The sequence below is a fragment of the Diceros bicornis genome (genome assembly GCF_020826845.1).
Source record: "Diceros bicornis minor isolate mBicDic1 chromosome 35 unlocalized genomic scaffold, mDicBic1.mat.cur SUPER_35_unloc_1, whole genome shotgun sequence".
NCBI lineage: Eukaryota > Metazoa > Chordata > Mammalia > Perissodactyla > Rhinocerotidae > Diceros > Diceros bicornis.
Genome location: NW_026690912.1, coordinates 901,749 through 927,105, shown reverse-complemented (window position 1 = coordinate 927,105; position 25,357 = coordinate 901,749). Strand labels below are relative to the sequence as shown.

Genomic DNA, 25,357 nt, shown 5'->3' with positions numbered 1-25,357 from the left:
GTGAATATACTCTTCCACAAAACGAACACATACCTGGAGTCATGTTTTGAGATCTTTTTGAAGGCTTTGACCCAAACTGTTTAAACAGCTGGTAGACTAAAACTTGAAATCCCCACACGCGAAAAGAACTATTTTGGGAATGCAGCTACCCCCTTCAAAGTCATTTGACTTGGAAGGTTGGCCTTTACACCAAATCAAATAACTGAGGAATGGGGTTAGAAAGTTTCAAAAAGTATCATTAACCTCCAGCGATTCAAGACTGATCTGTGGACGAGGGGAAAAAAAAATGAAGTGTAAAAGAAATGATTAAAAAAATGCTTTCAAAAAGAATGAAGCGGGACATCCCCAGGCTTGAAAAGATAGTGTTTCCAACGCCACATCTCCAGGGTTGTAACTGAGGCCCGCAGTCACAGTTCAGGAAGAAACCGTCCACTAAGTGGCAGCACGCTACGCTAAGCCAGTTATCAACGTCCTTCGAGCAGCTTTTTTGTCGCCATTCGGCAGCGCACCCTCCTCCCGTCCTCCAGGGAGGGACCTAGAAAGGTTGTAAGAGTTTTCTCCTGAACCCACAAAGGAATCAAGAAGTGTCACAGGATGTCAGCAACTCCGTCTCTGTTTTCCCTCCGTCTCCTCAGGTGCCCCGCCCGCACGGGCCATCGGTCCCCCGAGGCAGCCTCTGTCGCAGGTCGCCTAGGCGTAGGAGGCGGCCGGAGGTGACCACAGCTGCCCAACAGTTGGGGTCCCAGGCTGCCCGGTGTGACGCAGCGGGCCCCTCTCCACCCCTCCCCACAGGCGCTCCGACGGGGCCGGGGCCGGAGAGAGATGCGGGCCAAAGCCTGGGCGACCGGACCCCACGCACGACCCGGCCCCCTGGGCTTATCCAGCGCGGCGCTTCTGCGGCTCCCCGAGCCCCAACACAGTCTTCAGCATCTCGTCATCCCTCTGCTTCCCCGGTTCCTCTCGGTCTCTCCCCCGCAAAGTCCTTGCGCAACTGTCCCGAGCGACAGCAGCGTCCACACCCGCACGCAGCGAGCCTCTAGCTGCCACTTCCCGAAACTCAACTCGCGGCGGGTGAGGGAGGGCACCAGAGCCAGCATCAGCGGCCCGCGGCTGCCGCCAGAGTCCGGCGGCCTCCGCGCGGCCAGCGTGCGCGCTCCCATCGGCGCGCGTGCGCGCACTCGCTCTCCGCCCCACCTCAGCACCAATCGCTTTCTTCCTACGGCCCACGACTCCACAACGTAGCCCCTCCCACCGCCCGCGCGCCGGCAGGAGCGGTTTGGCGTGCTCGCGCCTGCGCCCTAGTCAGTCCTCCTCGCGCCCAGTGGGGAAGGGGAGTGAGCAGGGGGCTTACGTCGTGCAGGAGGCGGCGGCTACGACGGAGACGGCTGCGCTTGCTCTCTCGGCGTTATGGCGGCTGCCGGGAGCCGATAAGTGGCGGGAGCGGGAGCGCGCGCGTGGCTGCGGCGACGACGACGGCTCCTTCCTTCTCGCTCTAGCTGCCCTCGCCGTTGGTGCTTCCATCATGAATGGATTGTTGGATCCGCTCCGCAGGAGGTCGCGCGTGGGAGCCGCAGGCCGGGGCTTCCCCCTCCCCCTCACGGACTCCTGCTTCCCCCCAGACGCCCGGAGCCCGAGGACTCACCCGGCGGCGGACACCTGAGTGGGCTCCCTCTGCCCCCGCGAAGCCTGCACGGCCGCCGGTAAGAAAGGGGGCGGCTTGCGGGTCAGGATGTGGCGGGGAGGCCGGGAGCCGGCCGGGCGGAGGGCGGGGGCGCCGGGCGAAGGCCGGGGCGGCTCTGCGAGGGCCGGCGGCGGCGGAGGCCGGGCTCGGCGCGCGGGGGGCGCGTGAGTGGCGCGCGGGGGGCTCCGCGGAGCGCGTCCTAGCGCCGGCGGGCGGCGGAGCCCGGGCCTCCTCGGCGTGGGCGCGGCGGGGCCGCGAGGGCAGAGCCGCGGAGCACGAGCGGCGGGCGCTTGGCCGGCGCGTCGCCCCCGCCGCGACCCGGCCTCCCGGCACGTGGGGGGCGGCGGCGAGGGGGAGGGGCGGCGGCCCAGGCGAGCCCGGGAGGGCGCGGAGCGGGGCGGCGGGAAGTGTGAGGCGGGAAGAGAGACTCGGGGACCGGGAGGGGGGCCCTGGGAGGGACGGGGGTGGGAGTGTGCGTCCGGCCGGGAGACTGACTGGAGCGAAGCTGCGATGGACGGAGGAGGGAGGAGGAAGGCTTCCAGCCTCCTTTCGAGCCCCGCTTCGGAAACTCAGCAGGAGCAGAGCAGCTGTTCGAGGACCGGGCACAGGGGAGGAGGGTTGGGGAGGTTTGACTTCATTGTTGAGACGCGGGAAAGGCTGGAGAGAGCTGCGTGCGCCTGGAGCTGCAGAACTCAGGGCTGTGAGCAGGGCCTCAGAAAGAGGACTGACTCGGAGAAGGCAGATGAGGGGGAAAAGGAAGTTAGAATGTCCAGAGAAAGCCGTTTTGAGGAGCGAAAGGAAGGTGGAAAGGAAAGAACGAACAGAGGAGTGAACTTTCTCAACGCAGAGAGACTTTCGGGAAAGAGGCGGTTTGTTAGAGTCCCTAGATTTTTAAGACTTGTTGAACAGTAAAGCTCTTTGACGGGTTGGAATTAATCTTTAACATGAGGAATAAATGTTGCGTGGAAGAGTTACTTTTTGGATAACCAGTTCTTGCAAAGAGTCTACTGGACCTTAGTCTCTGGAGAATTAAAATCTCGATCTAGATGTAGAGTTTGCTGTGATTAAGTTGGCAACAGCCTGTTTTCCTCCTCTTTTTTGTGGAATGGAGATCATCGTAGGACTGAATTCTCTTTGCTGAGGTCGGAGGACAGCTCTGCTCTCAGTCGGCTATCTGGGTCCTTTCTGGCTGGGGAAGGATCTGACGTCTCCTTCCCCCGCTTCTTCCTCTCCCTCCCCTGCCAGAGATCTCTTTGTTTATTCGCGGATGGCTTGTAGGTGACTCTCCAGTGTTGTGCTGAAATCTTGAAAGGTGGGAATGCTGTGTCTTGGTCCGTGATTTCTGCCCCAAACCCGTTACTTAAAAAATCATAGTGTATATTCCATTACCTTTTTTTTTTTTTTAATGGAATCTCCGCAAGTCCAACCTGGATAAATATTATTTAAATTTTATCATTCCACTGTCGGCTTACCTGTGAAAGTACACATTTATTTTGACCTGTACAGTTTTTGCGAAGATTGTATGATACCCTTTTATTCTTCTGTTCTTATGTGAGCATTTTCCAAACTTTGCCTCATTCAAGTGTATGAAGTTCTTGGTGATATGAATTAGTGTTTGATTAAAGGTAACCTTTTCCCCCCTTACTTGGTTTGACAAAGTATCTAATAAGACTCCGTTTTCTATTCTTGGAAGGTATATATATGTTATATATTACCATTTTTCTTTAGTTAGCTAGTTATCCATAATGTGTATATATGTATCGCTACACAGCTGCAGTTAGTCTAAAAGTTTTATCACTCAGCAGATATTCTGATTTCTTCTGTCAAAAATAAGCACTGGTGTGCTATAAATTCTAGTAAGTAGTCAGGAATGTAGTTAATGGAAGCCTAGGTATTTCTGATTGGCCTAGGTAGATTTGTATAAGTTCTAAATAGACTTATCTTTTTCTCTACAGGAAGTTTTCTTATTTTCTTAATATGTTTTCTTTAGGTGAATCAAAAAGGGTCCCAGGAAACCTGTGAATGTTGAAGAAAATTCGTCTGTGAATTTTTGGTATTCAAGGAGGAGTCAGTATTTATATTCATCTTTTAAACTGGGAAGATTTATATTTTATTTTAAAACTTCTTGATATTTACAATGAATGGACACAGTGATGAAGAAAGTGTTAGAAACAGTAGTGGAGAATCAAGGTAAGCACTTTATTATCAAGTATTTATTATGAAGAGAATGGAAAACTTGTGTGACTCTTTTTAGTTTTCTTAGTAGATGGCAGTTTTCAGGTTCAAATTCTTCCTCTTAGGTATCCAAACAGTAAAAAGTTTCTAATATAAGGAGCTTTGTTGATAATACAGGTTTTAATTATTTTTTTCCTTTGAGATACACAAAGAAGAATTTAAGTATAGAAGTTTGGATTACTTAAATCTCCTTGGAGGTATATATTGTTTGGGTTAATAACTGAAGCTAGAACAAGTAGGAAAAGAGATTTAAATTGATTTGACTGTTAGTGCACTCTCTAAATAAGGGCAATAAGAATTTCTTTCCTCATCTTTTTCTGGCATTTTATCTTCTACCTGTGCTGTCCAATATAGTAGCCACTAGCCACATGTGGCTGTTTAAATGTAAATTAATTAAAATTACACAATATTCAAAATTCAGTTACTCAGTCACACTAGACACATTTCAAATACTGAATAGTCCCATGTGGCTAGTGGCTACCATGATGGACGGTGCAGATAGAAAACATTACTATCACTACAAAAAGTTCTTTTGGACAGTGCTGATCTGGATATTTGTTAAAGTATTGTTGCAACTCTTTTTTCCTCCTATTTTCTTTAATTTGAGTTTTAATTATATATGAGTGAGTTAAGAGTTCTTACTTGGGCCATGTCTTTTTAAGGAAGATATAGTTTATGGGATTAAGCCATATTAAGCTATTTTAATGTGAAAGAAGCCTCTTCAAATACAAAGACTCTTTAAATTCTTCTGTAGCCCCCAAATTTTGAGTTATCTGCATATTAATAATAAAGTGCATGTAGTTATATATACTCATTGTATGTAGAGATCAGGAATATGGACATTGGAGTGAGACTGCCTGATTACTTATCCCGGTTCTACTTCTGGTTAGCTCTGTGAATTAGGACAAATTATTTAACCTCTGGGTCCAGCCCCATGGCCTAGTGGTTAAGTTTGGTGTGGTCTGCTTCAGTGGCCCGGGTTCAGTTCCTGGGCACCGACCTACATCACTCATTGGTGGCCATGCTGTGGCGGCGACCCACATACAAAATAGAGGAAGACTGGCACAGATGTTAGCTCAGGGTGAATTTTCCTCAAGCCAAAAGAGGAAGATTGGCAACACGTCTTAGCTCAGGGCCAATCTTCCTCAGCAAAAAAAAAAAAAAAGAGAGAGAGAGAGAGAAAAAGAAAAAATTAACTTCTGAGGCTTTGATTTTTGGAGTTTTGAAATGGGGATTACGGTATTATTTATCTTATTTGAAGTTGAGGATTAAGTGAGATGCTACATCTAAAGGTCTTAATATAGTTCCTGATATAATGAGCACTCAATATTTGCTTATTATGATTAGCATTATGTTTTATGTAACATAGGGTACTAGATAACTAAAACATTAATTATAGTGATAGAGAAAAGTGATGGACAAGAAACAGGAAAGTTTTGGCAGTTAGGAGGGTTTCAGAAAAAATGTTGGGGTAGAAAATGAAGCAGTGGTATATGTATTTGACCTGAGACTTGGGATTTTCTGGTCATTCTAGGAATACTTGAGTTTATCAGCTTTCACAGGTGCACTGTTTGGATAACAAGAACATCATAGAGAAGAAGGAGTAGTTACACGGAAAGCAGCATGATTTAGCAGAACAAGTGTTGGTCTGGAGTTACAAAACCTGAGTTGACATCATCTAACTAGTTCTCTGAATGATTTCTCAACTGTAAAGTAATTAAGAGTTGAACTAAATGATTTTGAAGTTTCATCCTATCACTTTTACAATGTGTAATAAAATTTTAGATAACAGAGTTTCTGGTGATTCTAGTCAAACTCTGTTATCTAAAACTTTATGAATCACCAGAGTTGAGAGGTAAATTAGAAGACTTTTGAATCTCAGTTTTGATTCAGATCTCTACAGGTATATTGACTATAGTAAGTGAATAGGAGAGTCACGTTGTCCCGCATTGTCTTATTCATTAGTGAGCAATGAAATGGTTGATAGGTAGAAATACCTAGAGGAGACACAGGAACAAAGCTACCTGGAAAATAGGAAGTAAGCCTCTTGAGAGTAAATCCTCTTGTTGAGTATGCGGAGAGATCGCGTTCTGTTGTATTCTGACCGCTTACCTGTTCGAGTAATCTTTTATGTATTTTACTGCCATATCTAAAGCAAAGGTGAGTAGTAAGTCAAATTAGATGGTATAGTTGAAAAAAGTTAAACCCTGTGGAAGCAGATTTACTTACAGGAGTCTTTTATAATGCATACTCATTTAAAATAATTGCAAAGCATATTCTGTAATTATTCTGAGTCACCATTTCTACCATACAAGGTATGTGCTTCTGAGAAGTATGATTGTCGAGTTATCTAATTCTTTCAACTGCCTTGGTGTTTGTTTATCAGGAGGAGGAAGACCTGCTTCTATTTTGCTTTCATTTTCTTCCTTACGGCTGTTATGCTATCCTTTTCCTTTGCTCTACTGTCATTGTTACTAACCCTGAGACCCCCTCCCCAAAGCTTTTATAACAAGGCAGTACAGAGAAGGGAGATTGTGCCTAGTTAGTTAAAAGAGTGAGGAGGTGAACTTTATAGACATAGGGATTTTCTTGCAAACAACAAAAGTTTCAGTAACTATGAATGTTAGTATAGAGTGATGAGAGGAGAAATATGCTCTACTTTTAAAATTAACGTACACTGTAAATAGTTTTTAAAGTAAAATTTGATTTTTATTGGCTAGAATTTTTAAATGTATTTTTGCTTTAGCGTTTCTTTTTTCCTTTATGAAAATGAAGTTTATGAAATGAAATAGACTTAAGAAGTCATTTAGCATTTTTGGTTGGTATAATTAGCTTTCTACTAAAAAAATGGTTTTTTGATTCTTTCCATGTAGAAAGCTCTCTATAACCATTGACTGAAGGGAAGAAGAATACATAGGAAAATGTCTCTTGGGCTGTGCTATAACAGACAGTTTTGAAACTTATTTACTAAGAAATCTGGGTCAGGATGCACCTGTACATCAGTTTCAGCTCAGCACAAAGTTTCTTATGTAACTGAAGTTAAGCTTTCTGAAGATACTATTGGAAGATTTCAGAGCATCACTTCCTCACTGTGTGGATGTGTTGTTATTTGCAGCCAAATTTTTCAAATCCTGGGTAGATATTTTTTTTTTTAATTATCTTGAATGATGATTTACTCCAGGACTAGATTTATGGGTAAAGACCAGAAATATATTGTCATATTTTGCTCATTTTTGGATGATTGATACATGCTTAATACTCAGAAGAATTTTTCTGCTTGCCTGTAGATTAAATTTTTAATAATATGTTTGTCCATGTAAATTTGAGAATTTATTTGAATCACTTTAATTAGTCTCTATCTATTATGCTCTTGAAAAATTCTTACAGGGTGAGGCAGGTTGTTAGTGATGTGCTGTAATGGTCTCAACCATTTAGAATTAATCTCTAGCTGGCAATGGAGCTTTGTTGACCTGTAACACTTCAATTTCCTTGGCTTATAGAAAATATTTTAATTATCATTTTATGGTTCAAGAATCTTTGGATCTCAGCTTGTAAAGTGTTGTGGGTAGGCAGTGAATAGGGACTATGATCACTGGAAATGTTCTCAATGAAAACCTCCTTTTTAGAAATTCAGAGTTTAAAGGCTTTTTAGAGGCTTTGAGAAGCCCTGGAGCCTCAATGACCTGTGACATTTAAGGAAAACCGATTCAGAGTTAATTTGAACACAGGGCGCAGTTTGCACCATGGATCTGTTAGTGTCCTGTTGAATTCTACTATGGTATACTGTGTTTGGAAACATTGTGTTTATGTATACACATACCAGAAAGATTTCTTGCCATCAAAATCAGTTAGTTTCTTTCACTAAATAAATTTGAACAATTTTTAAAGTCAATACCAGTTAAAATGGTGTTTGCTGAGCTTATTTTGCAGTTATCTCAGAGTTTTAAAAAAAATGTCATTTTTTAAATTTCCAAAGTTTGTGTTAAGAAACATTTTAAGGAGGATGGGAAAGTGTGAAATCACAAAGCCAGAATGGCTAGAAATCATTGAGTTAAGGAAACTGGTTTTTAAAATTTTCTGTGATGTCATTAATTGCAGGAAAGTATGACTCTTTTACATCTCATTTTTTGTTATTCCCTATTTCTCAGTTCAGTATGTGCTTTCTTCATCTTTTCCTGTTTTTTCTCTCAAATATCCTGTATATGCTACTAAATCTAAGATCATCTAAGATCGCTTCTTATCCTTTGAAAACTCAATAAATCGTTAAGCAGAAGCCTTAGTAATAGGATACTCTGTTTCCAAATAGAATTTACCAAATTAAAATTTTCACACAATTTCCTAGGATTGTGGTTAATCTAGGTTACTGTAAAGTATTTAGGCTTTTTTAACTGATAAGGCTAAGAGAATTGTATATGACTTGACTTTGCAAGACATTACTTTTATCTACATAGGTATGAGATAATGTGGGGGCAAACATTAATGTGTAGTTACCCCTTTTTTATACAGTAGCCTCCCCTTATCCACGGGGGATGTGTTACAAGACCCCAAGTGGATGCCTGAAACTGCGGATAATACAGAACCCTGTATATACTATATTCTTTCCTATGCATTCATACCTGTGATAAAGTCTAATTTATAAATTAGGCACAGTAAGAGATTAACAACAACAATAATAAAATAGAACCGTTATAACCATATACTGTAAAAATAGTTCTGTGAATGTGGTCTCTCTCTCTCTCTCAAGATACCTTATTGTACCGTACTCACCCTTCCTCTTGTGAGGACGTGAGATGATACAATGCCTACATGTTGAGATGAAGTGAGGTGAATGATTTAGGCATTGTGATGTAGCGCTAGGTTAATATTGACCTTCTGACAATACATGAGGAGGATCTTTGAGCCATGATGATGTTGATGGTCGGATGTCATAAGCAGATGATGTCCATGGTTGTTAGAACACAAGCACTGTGATACTGCGATAGTCAATCTGATAACTGAGATAGCTACTAAGTGACTAATGGGCAGGTAGCTTATGCAGCGTGGATACGCTGGTCAAAGGGATGATTCACGTCCCAGGTGGGATGGAGCAAGATTTCATCATGCTACTCAGAACAGCACGAAATTTAAAACTTACGAAGTTGGGAATTTTCTATTTAATATTTTCAGACCACAGTTGACTGCAGGTAACTGAAACTGTGGAAGGCAAAACTGCGTATAAGCGGGGAAGACTGTACTGTTGAAATAGTTGCTTATTTAAGATCTTGACGACTGGTGGGTTACATATGATATAGTTGGGTTTAAAAATAAGAGTATTTTTTGTGGTGAAGAGATAAAGAATAGATGGAGAAAACTTTTTTGTATTTTTTTTAAGGAAAATTTAAAAACATGCAGAAATACAAAAGTTGCAGCCCCAATTTCGGTCCTTGGACCAGCAGCATTGGCGTCACTTGGGAGCTTGTTCAAAATGTAAAACCTTGGCCCCTACCCCAGACCTTCTGAATCAGAATCTTCATTTTAACAAGATTCTCCAGTAATTCGTCTTCATATTAAATTCATACGCATATATATGAAGCGGTTCATTCAGCACCTTGCCGCTTTTTTTGTTACTGATGTTGTTATACATCGTTTTTATTTTTTGGGAACTCCCAAAGAACAGTGTCATAGGCCCTGCCATCAAGAGGCTGGGTACATTTCATTGCTCTAGAAACAATAATGCCACCAATAATCATTGAGCTCTTAACTCTGACTGAGCCAGGCATGGTGCACAGTACATGGTGCATTATGTGAATGTATCACAGTTCATCCTCACAAAACTCCTGTAATGTTCACAGTATTATGAGTCCCATTCTCTAGAAGGAGAAACCAGATTTATAACCATTAAAAAAAAAAAAAAAAAAAAAGCTATTGGGGCCAGCCTGGTGGTGTAGTGGTTAAGTTCACATGCTGTCCTTCCGTGGCCCAGGGTTCGCAGGTTCGGATCCTGGGCGCAGACGTATGCACCACTTATCAAGCCGTGCTGTGGCAAGTGTCCCACAGAAAATGGAGGAAGATGGGCACAGATGTTAGCCCAGGGCCAGTCTTCCTCAGCAAAAAGAGGAGGATTGGCAGCAGATGTTAGCTCAGGGCTAATCTTTCTCACCAAAAAGAAAATAAATTTCAAACTTCACTTGGATTTCATTGACTTTTCCATTAATGCTCTCTTTCTATTCCAGGATTCAACCCGGGGTACCATGTTATGTTTAATTGTCAGCTCTCTCCAGTGTTCTCTGTTCTGTGAGAGTTTCTTAGCCTTTGTTTGATTTCCTTAACAGTCATCAGAAGTACTGGCTAGGTGTCGGGTAGAATGTCCCCCAGTTTGGATTAGTCTGATATTTTTGTTAGGATCAACTAGGGTTATCAGTTTTTAGCACAAATATCACAGAGATGAAGTGTTCTTCCAGTCACATCGTATGGGGAGCATAATATCCACGTGACATTACTGTTGATGATAACGTCCATCACTTGGCCAAGGTAGTATTTGCCAGGTTTCTCCACTGTAAAGTTACTGTTTGTTTTTCCCTTTCCGTGCTGTATTCTTCGGAAGCAAGTGACTGTGTCTGGCTCACTCTCAAGGGGGTGGAGGGAGTGGGAATTAAGTTCATCTCCTGCTGGGAGGGAGTGTCTGCATATATTATAATGGAATTCTTCTGTAGAGAAGTCATTTCCCCCCCCTTTAGTCACTCATTCATTTATATAAGCATGGACTTATGTATATGTATTTTATATTTTGGGCTATAATCCAGTAAATTTATTTTGTTGCTCAAATTGTTCTAGCCTTGCCCATTGTGAGCTTTCTTTCGAGTTGGCTTCCGTGTCCTTTTGACACATTCCCATTCTTTTGCCCTCGAGTCACTCATTTCTCCAAAGAGCTCTGGTTCCTTTTATTGGAGAAAAGGGTATTAGAAAGCAGATTTGGGTGCGGGGTATGCTCATTGCTACTCAGGTGTCACGACTTCTAGGCCCTCTCAGCAGACAAAGCAGACAGAGCTAGTGACATGTGTATATAGTAAACCACGTATGTCGGCATATCTATAGTTCTTTCTGTATCTGTCCATCTGTATACATATTAAGGTAAACTTGAGTTTGTACTGATGTCTCCAGCTATAATCCTGAACTACAGGATTCATCCTAACCTTCCTTTCTTGCTCCTTTATAATTTCTATCTCCAACAGAGAAACCTGGTTCCCACCATCCTCTACCTACCATCCATACTCTTCACCCTCAGCATATGGGTAAAGCAGGTGCAGAATTTCTAGGCTATTCTCACAGAAGAAACAAATTTACCAACTAGAATACAGTGTTTACGTACAGTGTACAGTTCCTATTATATTTAGCCTTACAGTTTCTAGTCAAAACACCCGTTTTCCAAAGTTACTCAAGTTAGCTTCTGCCCACCAGCCCCCTTCAGTATGGTGATACCGTAAATTTATAATAATGTTAGATTCATTTGTCACAGTTTGCATTCCATCCTGGGATACTCAGTCACATGGGTTGATTTTTTTTAAACTTGCACGTATTACATACACTCTGTGCTACACAGTTTTGTGGGCTTTGACAAATGCATAGAATCATTTATTCTCCGCCACAGTACTGTCAGAATGATTCCGTCATCTAAAAGTTCCCCTGTGTGTCCCAGATTTATGGAATCAAAATTTTCATTTTAACAATATTCCCAGGAGATTTGTATGCATAGTAAATTCATATGCATATATATGAAGCTATTCACCTGGAGTCATTCAGTATCTTGCCATGTTTTAAAATTATAAATTAACTTGGAGAAAGATATTATGACCTAGAGGTGATAATGGAATAGCCAGGTTTAAATACACAGTCAAGGAAGTGAGTATATTCAAATTCATGGGGCATGTAGGTATGCAAGTGAGGTGAAAGAAAATAGAATTGGGCAAATTATTGGACTAAAGTAGTGGGCTGTATGGCAGGTTTTCACAGAGCTCTTTAAGTTTTGTCCTCTTGATAATGATGAGAAATGATGTAGTTTGGAAAGAAGGAAGAACAAATGGTATCCAGAGGCATGATGGAGAGGAAGGTTTTTTACAGAGGTCATAGTCCCCAACAATGATGTGCAAGTTCCCTAATAAAGAGAGTGTGTTGGACATCCTAGCTTTGCAGTTCTTTACCCTGAGGTTTATTCAGTGTTCTGCTGAAGTTTTTGTGTGGTTTAGTCCCAGGTGGAGGAAGGAGAAAAAAGGAAGCATAGCTGAATAAATGCTACCTGTATTGAGGGATACCCCTGGGAGTGTAATACAGTCCGTGTGAATGGACTGGTCAGAACCACAGATTTTAAGGAGGTACTCTAGGAATCTCTTGTACCAGAATCAAGTTCTTATGTATGAATGACTGAGAAAATTGCTTTTCATAATTAAGAGTATATTATCTGTCCCTGTGATATGAGGTGACTGCTTAGTCAAAAGTCAGCTTTAAGTAAATGTTAAACTGCGTTCAAAAGTTTCCTTGGTGTGGATAGATTAAGTGAGATCTAAGTTATCTTTGGGATTAAAATACACAGACGTAAAAAGTTCTGGGTAATTACGCGCTACTGGCTTTTGGGATCTAATGTCTACAGTATCTCTCAGAGCTGAGGCATAAGGCACAAAAATAGTAGGGGGCTCTTTTCTTAATGAAAACCTTCTGTTAGCTATTTCACATCTCTCTTGTTGCTGCTTTCAGAACTACAGTTCTGTGTCCTCAGATAGTTATTTAATTTAGATGATTGAGCAAGTACTGTGTGGTAGATACCATCAAATACTAAAATTTGAGATTCTTCTCTGAAGCTTGTAATCAAGAAAGAGACCTTAGCCTTAAATATTTGTAGCATCAGGTGGATATGGTAAATACAGAGAGATACAGTCTGCACCACTTCAAAGGTAGGAGACAGAGAAGTGATACGTGCTATTGAGACGAATATCTCCCAATAATGATAAGAAATGTGGGAATTGGAGACTTGCTCATTTATCTGGAGTGAGAATGAAAGCCTCTGTGTTCAGGGCACACTTGAGCAGAGACCTAAGTGAACTGAGAGTGAGCCATGTGGCTACATTGGGGGATATCAGTCTAGGCAGTACAGAGACCCTGACAGTGAACTGTGCTGGGGTGAGGGAGCTACAGCAAGACCAGTATGGCTACAGTGGATGGAGCAAATAGGAGAGTGGTGGAAGGTGAGGTCAGTGATGTGATGAATCCTGATTATTTGGGGCCCCTGTAGGAAATGGTACAGACTTTTCATTATGCTCTCCGTGCAGTGATGTGTCACTAGGCCAGAATGATTCATGTTAACAGGACTAGGGTGTAGGGAAACCAAAGAGGGATACTGCATATTCAGTCACTGGAAGAGCAAGGAAGAAAAGGGGAGGGGAGGGAGTGAGTCTGGGGTCATAGTGGGGAAAGGGGAGACAGCTGCACCACAGGGGCTGAGAAGAGCTCAAGGGTAACACCCGGACCCCAGTTCTCCTGCAGGGATATAGTCATGGCATGGAGTCACTCTCCTCCAACCCTCTGATCTCCTAACTGGGCTCCCCACTGACCAACCCAAACAGAAGCCTAAGGCAAATGAGCTCTTTGATATAGTCCATCAACCTCCCCAAGCACAGAGCAGCGTAGACTAGAGGGGAGAGTGCCAGTGTTTGCCATTCCACATTCCTTATATACAGGGTGTTCCTCTGCAGTGTGTTTCTCATGTGTGTCTTAAGGGATGAGGGTCCTCTGAAGGGTTTTCCATTTTGATGATATTCATAGAGTTTTCCCTTAGTGTAAATTGTGACGTGACTCCCTAGGGCTATCACCAAAGGCTTTCCTATAGCCATTGCATTCTTTAGGTTTCTCCCCAGTAGGTCATCTTCTGGCACACAGTAGGGTCAGAGTTTGTGTTGAAGGTTTTACCACATACAGTGCACTTAGAAGGCTTCTCTCCAGAGTGAGTTAACGTGTGGGTTATTGAATGCTACTCCATATTGATCAGATTAGAAGGATGAGGGTGTGCTGAAGGCTTTTCTTCACTGAAGGCCAGACTCCAAGAGGATTCCCAGTGATCTCTGTCTCCTGGTATTCATATCCTGTGTAGTTCCCTCCCACTCTGTGGCAGGATCAGTCTGGGTGACCAACACAATCCAGATGAAGAGAGAATATGGCCTTCTGAGGCTAGGTCATAAAAGACTTACGGCTTCTGCATGGGCTCTTTTGGATCACTTCCTTTGGAGGGTACCTGCTGCCATATTGTGACGATACTCAGCACCATGGGGAGACCTACATAAGGAGAAACTGAAGGACCCCTGCCAACAACTGACACTAATTTGCCAGGGATGTGAGTAAGCTATCTTGGAAGTGGACCCTTCAGTCCCAAAGACTTTAGATGACTGCATTTCTGGTTGACATCTTGCTTCTCATGAGAGATCCTGAGCTAGAACTACATAGCTAATCCATTCCTTAACTCTTGACCTACAGAAATTGTGAGATAATAAATGCTTGTTGTTTTGAACTGCTAAATTTTAGGGATAATTTATTACAAAACAAATAATTTATACATCCAATGTGAGTCCCGAAGATGCCCGAGAGATGGCAGATCAATGAATGCTTTCCCACAGTTACTATATTCATACCTACCTATTATGAATTCTCTTATGCACAGAAAGGTAAGAGTTAGTGGTGAAAGATTTCCCAAAATGATTGCATTCATAGGGTTTTTCTCCAGTGTGAGTTCTCACATGTTTCTTAACAGATGAGAGATTATTTAAAGCTTTCCCACAGTCACTGCACTCATAGGGTTTCTCTCTGTAATGTATTCTCTTGTGCACAGTAAGAGAAAAACTACTGGTGAAGGATTTCCCACACTCATTAGACTCACAGTTTTTCTCCAGTATGAGTTCTCACATGCTGTGTCAGATGTGAGCTTTCCTAAAGGCTCTACAACAATCATGACATTCATAAGGTTTCTCCCCTGTATGCATTCTATTGTGGACAGTAAGGGAGGAGCTCATGCTGAAGCCTTTCCACAGTGATTACATTCGTAACGATTCTCCCCAGTATGAACTCTCCTGTGCCTTTTGAGGATACATCTAGTGCGAAAGACGTGAAAACACTGGTTACATTCATAGGGCTTTTCTCCAGTGTGAATTCTCACATGCAGTGTAAGGGATGAGGGATTACTGAAGGCTTTCCCACAGTCACTGCATTCATAGGGTTTCTCCCCATTATGTATTCTCTTATGAACAGTGAGGTAAGAACTGCTGCTGAAGGATTTGCCACATTGATTGCAATCATAGGGTTTTTCTCCAATATGAATTCTCTTGTGCTGAATAAGATTAGATTTTGTGCTGAAGACTTTAAAACACTGATTATACTCGTTGAGTTTCACTCCAAGATGACTTCTCTCCTGTTGATTAAGAAATGAATGCTAACTATAATTTATAATATTTTTAATATTCAATGCTATCATAGGAATTTTTCTTCCAGGAATTCTGCTATGTATAACATCATTATAATTGGTGTTTTTGCCACTTTGAGTGCCTGTATATGATGTCTGCTGGTTTGAGTTCTCAGAAGTTAAAAAAGATGGATGCTTTGCCATAAGTCCTTATCAGATTCACAGAACATCTTCTGATAAGTTTAAGACAAATTTATGTTTGAAACACTCAATATCTGAGTCACATTTATGGAAACATTTACTTTTGTGAACACTCAGGGAAGAAAACATTTTGGAGATAACTTATGCTTCTCTCCAAATTCACAAGAGTTTCAGGGTATCTCTCCAGAGGGACAACTTTTTCTTGGGAAAATGAATCCCTTGGTAACTTTGTGGCTTTTCTAATTTATGGCATTTTCCTACTGTGGAAAATCAGAAATCTTACCATTTTTAAACCTTTAGATTGTTCTTCTCTGAAAACATGCTGCTTAGAAGTTAACCCTTGGACTTTAAGTAAGAGTCTCCAAATCCGAAACAAATTGAAAAGAAATTTAAGTTGATAAAGGAAAGAAAAGGTAAAATGCAGATGTTAGTGAAGGTAGACCCGAAGGAGTTAGAGATTTTCAGGAGGTTTGCAATGAAAGGGACACGAGTGTGAAAATTTTAGGTTTGTATTAAAGAAGACTCTAGAAATATTGAGATTGATGCTGATGGAAAGAAGGAATTGTCAGGAATGTAAAGTGAGAAGGAACTAGACAAAGAGCTCATATGAGACTTAAATTTAAGAAGGAAGAGAGAGATCTTTTTCCCCCCTCTGAGGCCAAAGTAAAGTATGAGATAATGAACAGAAAGTTAAAGAAAAAGCAAAGGAGGTCCACGAGGAGGCTCATACTAAACGTTTTTGGCCTTCTTGTCGGAAAAAAAGGGCATTTTACAAATGTCTCTGATGGACATTTCCTAATGTAATACTCCAAACTGTCAAGCCACAGGCCAGAGAGGTTCCTGACAAAGACTCATATATACCTAGTGCTCACCCGGACAGGTGCCTGGGAGAATTCCTCTTTCCTCTGTCCTCACTTTATCTTCTTGCTCCAATTCGGAGAGCAGACTAGGTTTATCAACTTGATTCCCTATACATGGAGAAAAGACATATGATGTAGGGGACTCTGCATGGGACAAGAAGCCTCACCATGGAACTGAGGCCCACACTTCTATAGATGAGCAGGTGTGACTTTAGGAGCAGCAGTACAATTATCCTTAAATTCTAACAAATATAGTATAACTATCTTTCACCAAGAAAAAAAAATGTAAGCATCCTCAGTCAGTATCCAGGGTGACAGGGGATAACGTCCCAGAAGTTCATGCCCAGTTTCAAATACAGACTTAAAAGCTCCAAAGCTTTTATCCATGGAGAACATGAAGTCAGGCCAAGGAGTAGATCTTCAGTTGATAGGGAAGGCATTAGACCACAAGCTCCAGGATGGTAGGGACCTAATTCCCTAATTCCCAATTCCCAGCACAGACCTCATTCACCACCATATTCCTAATTCCTAGCACAGACCCAGGAACATAAAGGTGCTTAAGAAAGACTTGTGAGAAGTGATGTCAGTGACAATGGTGGAGTAGGTAACTCTCAAAGTCCAACACTCTACAAAACACCAGCAAATAAACTGGTAAAAACTGTCAGAATCAACTTGATTGGAACACTGGAAAGTTATAAGAAGTTTACAGCAACCAGAACAATGCTTAATCAAAACAAAGAAGTGAATTTGGTAAGAGAGCTCTGTGACACTTGAACTGACCCTGGCCCATCACCTGTTCCCCACCATGGCAGTCACCTTGAAGACAGCAGCCTGTGTTCCTACTACTGGAGGGAGCAGAACGGATTTTCTTCTCAAAGAGCTGTGGTTGCTTGTTTTGACCTGTCTGGTGGCTCCCTGAATGACTGGCTCAAAGGGCTTGCTTTTATTTTGTCTAACTCCAAACTCTCTCAGTGCTGAGGTGGCTATGAAGGGTGGAGGGCTGGGGCATGTGCCAAACACATTTAAATGTATTAGCCACTGCTGCCTGGGGCAAGGGAAAACCATTGAACCAAACAAAAGACTAACCAAAAAGTCTAAGAGGAAAGCAGGGAATAAGATGTTTCGGACAAAAAAGGCTTCGAAAAGCTCCCACATATTCCTAGGTATACGTAAGACCACGCACATACCCAGGGCTGGGTGCATGCTCCGAAAAGACCTGAGAAGGCACTAAGCCCTCACCTTTGATTGACCTTCCTGCTCTGCACAAGCAGGAAGTGAAGGCTAAGACAGAGTTGTCAGTCGCCTGATTGAGTTTTGAAAGCCCGCTCCAAAATATACACAGAGACCATTTGCAAAGACTGTGCGTTTTTGGGTTCTAGGTATTTAAGGAAATCTCTGACAAATCACTAGCTGGCCATTAAGCTAAGAAAACAGAGACTTCAGTGGCCACACATGACTAATACAGACATTGCAAAATTAGTTCAGAAATGTCACCAAACAAACAACACCAACTACAACAAGCAACAACAACAAAACTTAGGGATGGGGGGAAATCTGATTTACAGAATTGCCAGACTATAATGCCAAACGTCCAGTTTTCAACAACAAAAAAAATGAGTCATGCAAAGAAACAAAAGTGCTTGGCCCATTACAGGAAAAGGAAATTAACAGAAATTGTCCCCAAAGAAGGGACTTTCCAGACAAAGACTTCAAATCAACTATTTTAAGTATGCTCAAAGAGATAAAGGAAACCATGTACAAAGAACTAAAGGAAATGGAACTCTTACCAAATAGAGACCATCAAAAAGATAGAAATTATTGGGGCTTGCCCGGTGGTGTAGCAGTTAAGTGCGCGTGCTCCATTTCGGTTGCCCAGGGTTCGCAAGTTCGGATCCCGGGCGTGCACCGACACACCGCTTGTCAAGCCATGCTGTGGCAGCGTCCCATATAAAGTAGAGGAAGATGGGCACGCATGTTAGCCCAGGGCCAGTCTTCCTCAGCAAAAAAGAGGAGGATTAGCAGATGTTAGCTGAGGGCTGGTCTTCCTCACACACAAAAAAATAAATAAACAAAGTTCTGAGAGAAAACAAACTGTCACCCACAAATTCTATATGCAGCAAAAGTCTCCTTCAAGAAAGTGAAAAGGAAATCCATAGAATGGGAGGAAATATTTGCAAATCATATATTTGATAAATGTCTAGCATCCAGAAGATATAAAGAACTCTTACAACTCAACAACAAAAAGACAAACAACCCTGTTCCCCCTAAAATGGGCAAAAGACTTGAATACACATTTTACTAAAGAAGATATAGAAATGGCCAACAAGCATAAGAGAAGATGATTCTTATCTCATTATTCTTTAGGGAAATGCAAATAAAAGCCACATTGAGATATATACCACTTCACATCTATAAGGATGGCTTTAATTAAAAAAAAAAGGAAAAGAAACAAGTGTGGTTAAGAATGAGGAGAAATTGGAACCCTCTCATATTGTGGGAGGGAATGTAAATGGTGCACAGGTGTTATGAGAGGTTCGGGGATTCGATCGGAGACGTGAAAGACACTTTCCACTCCAAACAAATGGACTGAAGGTATATTTTATTATATAGAGGATAGTAAAGGCGACAGTCTGCAAACAGATCAAATAGGTCAAATATTAAGAGGGAAAAAAAACATCAGCCCGACTGGAAAGGGAAAACACCCACATCGGCTGAAGAGAAATGACACAAATCAACCGGAAAGAGAAACACCAGGTTGACCGAAAAGAGAACACATCAAATCAATTGCTTCATATCAAATCAATTACTTCACATCAAATCAGTTACTCACAACATCCACGCCCCACTGCCAGGAGAGCCCTGTCAATCGACGTGGCTGGGCAAGGATCACACGTCCTGGGCAAGGTGTCCCTTCCACAGGTGGAAATCTCTCCGGGTCTCAGTCTCCAGTAGTTTTTATACCATCAGTAATTTTCAGAGTAAGCAATTACAGAGTTTGCAGAGCAAGCATTTAGTGTTCCCATGCACAAAATGGTTATCAGTGGCTTACGTGCACTGAGCCCCCTGGATAACATCCCAGCCCAGTAGTTGTGTACGTGTATTGTTCTCTTTGGTTATCGTCCCAGCCCGGCACAGATGGCCAGTCCATCCCGTGCTACGACGCTCCAAGAGCCTTGAAATGTTACAACTTGTGACTCACTCTGTGGGAGAAGGGCCAGTTCCCACCACACAGAAAGCAGCTTTGTATTTCTGTTTGTGCTGGTGGCTGTAGGTCAACGGAGCGGCCAATCATGGCTGTACTCATGTCAAGACAACAGGTACTCTGCCAAACAGTTTAGAGCTTCCTCAAAAAGTTAAAACATAGAATGACTATATGACCCAGTAATTCCATTCCTAAGTTTATACCTGAAAGAACTGAAAACAACTGTTCAAGGAAAAATTTGTACACAAATGTTCGTAGCAGCACTATTCACAATAGCTAAAATGTCCATCAACAGATGAGTGGATACACAACAAGTGGTATATATGCACAATGGAATACATTCAGCCATAAAAAGGAACGAAGCCTGATACACACTACAACATGGATGAATCTTAAAAACATGCTGAACAAAAGAAGCCAGACACCAAAGGCCATATATTGTATGATTCATTTATATACAATGTCTAGAATAGGTAAATCCACAGAGACAGAAAGTAAATTAGTGGTAGCCAGTGGCTGGGGGTAGGCAGGACTGGGGAGTAACTACTTAATGATCATGGGTGTGATAAAAGGGTTCTGGAATTACAGAGTGATGATGGTTGCGCAAGACTGTGACATTATTAAAAGCCACTGAACTGTATATTTAAAATAGTTAAAATGGTCAGTCTTTCTGTTTTGTGAATGTTACATGAATTAAAAAAAGCCTTGTTACCTGAGTCAATAAATAAATGCAGGAATGATGTCAGGCTTACCAAGAGATGCGAGGTTCCTGCAGTTTTCCAGCATCACATCCCTGTACAGTGTTCTCTGAGAAGCATCCAGCAATGCCCACTCTTCCAGGGTGAACTCCACAGCCACATCCTCGAAGGTCACCAAGTCTTAAACCATCACAAACATCATGGCTTAGCCAAGGACCACCCTCACCAATGTTGACAGGAAAAGGGCCGAGGATGACAGAACTAGGGAAGAGGAACCCAAAACACACGATGTCCGGGCAGGTGCTGAGCTCTGCTCTCCTTTGCTTCCAGGCTCAGCCCTCAATGCTCGTCTCCTGTCTACTTACTTCCAGCCACTCCCAAGGTTAGATGCATGTCCACCATATACACGGTTGTCTTTTTCCAGTAAGACTGTGGGCTCTGTAATCTTATTTCTCTCAATCTCCAAGGTTGACAGGCTGGGACACTGCAGAAAACAGAGAAATACTCACTAGTAGCCGTCATAAATTACTTGAGTACAGAACACGGTCATGTCTTTCCTTTAAAAGTCTCAGCAGAACACAATATAGACGGTGACCCCGGAGGAAGCTTTGAAAATGTAAAAATTGTTGACATAGGCTGACATTTTCTGGGCAGCCCCTCACCCTCCATCAGATGCTCGGAGATCCTGGGATGCCTGAGGACCTGGTTTGCCTGTGAGGCTCCAGGCCACAAAAGATAAGTCCAATCTCTGGTCAAAAGAATAATTATCTGGAGAAAGGAATATCTGACTTACCAGTAACCAGCTTGCCAGGAAGCCATGAACAAGACCTTCCTCCTCTGTGTATCTTCTCCGAGGAGAGGCTGGGTACAGGGGAGACTGAGCTGGAGAAGAAGGAAGGAGTCACAGTAATCCAGGGATGCCCTCTGTTCACAGATTATTCCCATTTCACAGATAAAGAAATTGAGGTTCGGAGGGACATCATTGTTACTTCATCAAGTTTATAGAAGGAATTAGAGGTAAAATTCATGAGATCCCACACAGTCACCACACAGGTGACATCTCCACAGACACTCAAACCACTGAAGTCCCAAATCCCAAGAACCACATAATCAGATATCAGTGACCTCATGGATCCTGGGGCTCCACTCCCACCTCCCCTGCTCAGCCCCCTCCCCTGTGGTGCAGGGGCCTTTAGCGCCTGGACTCTGAGGCCTGTAAGGACCCAAGAACTTACCACAAGTCGGGGACAGAACCATGGCCGCCATCTTGTGATTCAGTAAATGTTCGTGAACAACAGGGCAGTGGAGAACCAGGATGCTCCTCCTCTTATCCCCACAGAGCACTCAGGACAGGGCCCTGGAATAAATGGGAAAATACAAAGTATTCACAGCCTCTCTCCCTCTCTAGGTTACTGAGGACGAATCTGTCTTAGCCCGTCCGTCATGTCCTCCTTCAAACATAATATATTTGATACTGGGCCTTTATTTTGCTTAGCAGGTGATGAACTCAGGGCCATGTGATGGCAAAACTTGTCTTCTTCTGCCCCCAGTGGTATGACCAATACATTACTGCTCCCCCCATTTTAAGTCCTTGGCTTCCCTGAGTCTCAGGGCACATTCTTCCCATCCGCGTGGTTGTCACAATCACAGTCCCAGCTACAACCCCTGTTCACGGAGACTTTGGCACCTGACTCCCATTGTTATTTCAACCTCCAGTCCCACCTCACTTGGATGACGTCAGCGTCCATGAGGATGACTCTCACAGTATTAGGAGTTTGTCCCCATCCATCTTGGCCACACATTTCCATGGGCACCACCCCAGGCTTTGTCATCACCTAACACTGCTCTACCATCTAGAACAATAGTTCAGAAACTTCTCTCTCTGAACCCAAACTCCCAAACATCTACCCTGCTCACTCATTTCCTCCTTTCAGGACATGTGTTCTACCACACGTGGCTCCAGTCTACCCACTCTCCTACTTTATTGTTGTCCATCTACTACCTTCTCTTTTCACTTCATACTTACCCAACTTGTGTTTCACTGTGTCTCATTTCAACATATTTCCTTATCCCTACCCCCTATCTTCACGCTGGCACAGCAGAACTCCAACCAAGCATGATTCCAATAATCTGCCTGCTCCGTGGCAACATCTGGGCAGGCCAGCCTGCACAAGAGATGTCACGTTGCCACCTCCAGAAAAACATGGTCTCCACCACGCAAAGAGCTCTTGACCCTGTAGGACAATCCCACAAGTCTCTGAAGCTTCCTAGTCATCATACCTTCTCTAATGTCTCTAAATCTCTCACATGCTCACCTTTTCCCCTATGGTAACCAGCTTCCTAAATAGCCCTCAATGATTCGAGCCTCCTGGTTGTCACACTCACATTGAATTAGGGCTGACCTGTGTGACCAACCGAATATTGTGGAGGTGACTTCTGAGGCTAGGTCTTAGAAAGCACTGTAGCTTCCGCCTTGTTCTCTTGGACTGCTGGCTCTAAGGGAAGCCAACTGCCATGTTGCAAAGACACTCAAGCATCCTGGTGGGGAGACCTACGTGGAGAGGAACTGAGGCCTCCAACAGCCAGCACCACCGTGCCAGCATGTGAGTGAACCACCTTGGAAGTCAGTCCTTCAGGTGACTGCAGCCCCAGCTGATATCTTCATGTGAACTCATGAAAGTCCCTGAGACAGAACCTTCCAGCTAAGCTGCTCCTGAATTCCAGAACCACAAAAACTGTGAGATGACACATGGTTATTGTTGTTTTAAGTCACTAAGGTTTGGGATAATTTGCTATGCAGCAATAGGTATCGATGAATACACTCTGACTTTCAGCAGATGGTCTTGCCTCTTACTTCTCAAAGCAATCATCCTAAGGAGTCCATTTTCCTGTCTTGTCACCAAAATCACAACCTGCGCCACGGTTTCCTCCCTCTGCTGTTACAAACCAGGAGCCGTCTCCCCTTCTCTGTAAGGCCGTGCTCTGCAGCTCTGTGCTTTGCTCCATCCCGCCTGCCTTTTTAGGATCTGAAGCCTATCGATGATCTCTTATCTACCCTTCCCCTTCCAGCTCTCCCACTCTCCTGGACTCTTCCTCCCACCATTTCAACCCTATGCAGTATTTGTATTGGGGAAATAAACCTATCCTAAGAGCATAGTTTTCTTTCCAGTTACTTCCCAGTCTCTCTCCCTCATCACTGCCAAAGTGTTTGCATTCTCTGTCTCATTTCCTCATGTCCCCAACACAGGACACTCTGGTTTCCACCACTTCCATTTCAAGGACAACACTCTTGGTAGAATCATCAATGATCTTAGTCACAGAACAGAGATGTAGATGGTAAATACTGATACTATTTCTTATCTTTCAGATCAAGAAAAATCCTTTGTTGGAAAGTCTGCCTGGAAAGGCACTTTCATACACTGCTGTGGTACAACTCCTACAGAAGAAAATTTACCATAATCAAGCAAAACTGCAAAAATATTTATCCTTTCTCCATCATTCCCACTACTAGGAATCCATCTCAAAGATACAGAAATACTAAAATATTCCTCTAAGACTATTCATTGTGACATTTATAACAGCAAAGGAGTAGAAACAACACAAATGACCATCAATAGGAACTGGTTGAATAAACTATGGGATATTCACCTAGTGAAGACTCATGCAGCCATTAAAAAGTGATAAGATCTCTAGGTAGTTGTAGAGATAATTATCCCCAATAAATATAAGGAGAAAAACATCAAGGTACAAAAGTGTATGGAATGATTCCTTTTTAAAAGAAGGGAAAGGCCAGGATATATACATATGTATATGTATACATATAAATGTATATACATTTGCATTTTATATGTATATGTATTGTATGTAATTGTATGTAAAATACAAATGTATTTTATATAATATATATAAATATATGTACATATATACACACATATTTTGCATATGTATATTTTTACATATACACACACCTATTTTCTCATATTTGCAAAAGAAACGCTGAAAGGATAAAACATGAATACAAACGTTAACCAAGAAGGGTAGGACAATAATTGAGAAGAGGAGACAGGAATTGAATTTAGAATTCCCTAAATATGGCTCATTATACAGTTTTGACTTCAGAATCATATTTTAAAAATACAACCACAATCCTCAAAATGGAAAACAAATAACTAAATGAACCGAATTTGCATATAAATTGGAAACATGACTACAACAGAGTTTGAAAAAGAATGCTTTCACTGGACTTTAAAACTAAGTATATTGCTAATTCAGCTGGTTTCCTCCTGAAGGACATTTGAGTTGTTTCTCTTCTTTTGCTGTTGGAAATAATGCTTCTGTGAATAACCATCGTGTGTAGATGTGGTCTTGTATTTTGGGAGGTTTACATTCAGAGTATATTTCCAGAAGCGAGATTGCTACGTAAAGACAGCGACTCTTCTGGGTGTAATTTTTTATATACACTGAAGGAGAATATCATTAAGTAAATAAATTAATGCTATTCAGAGGCAATATTTTTAGTATAACATATAAGAGATTAATATAAAATCAAAGAAAATTAAGCAAAAAACCATTGTAAAGTTAAATCGAATTAGAAATATCATGTTAAACTCATGATTTAAAAATTACGTATTCTCTGCTGCAGAAATTGATAAAAGAAACCTTAACTAAATTGAAGTCAGGAAGGCCTGTAGTGGGAGCTCTCACACCCTCTCACATATTGTCAATTACACCAAGCAGGAAGTGACAGAGACTTGTGTCTTGGACACGAAGTAAAACTGCTTTATTACTGAAGCAAGATTTCTTTTTCCACCTGACAACATCCTAGCCAATGAGAAACATCACAGCTCAACCAACGAAACACGTCGCAGCTCAACCATCGAGAAACGCTGCAGCTCAGCCACCGAGAAACACCGCAGCTCAGCCACCGAGAAACGCCGCAGCTCAGCCATCGAGAAACGCTGCAGCTCAGCCAACCAGAAACGTGGCAGCTCAGCCATCGAGAAACGCCGCAGCTCAGCCAACCAGAAACGTGGCAGCTCAGCCATCGAGAAACGCTGCAGCTCA

The 25,357-nt window shown here is 42.5% G+C and overlaps 1 long non-coding RNA gene and 1 pseudogene across 1 annotated transcript; one reads left to right on the top strand and one right to left on the bottom strand.

Moving 5' to 3' along the window:
* The window catches only part of LOC131402237 (adhesion G protein-coupled receptor E1-like), a 637,417-nt pseudogene that overhangs the window by 178,142 nt on the left and 433,918 nt on the right, over positions 1-25,357 (bottom strand).
* LOC131402247 (uncharacterized) lies at positions 1,640-25,280 on the top strand. Its single transcript, XR_009218450.1, has 3 exons — positions 1,640-1,700; positions 3,672-3,871; positions 25,031-25,280. It is a non-coding gene; the product is annotated as an uncharacterized LOC131402247 (long non-coding RNA).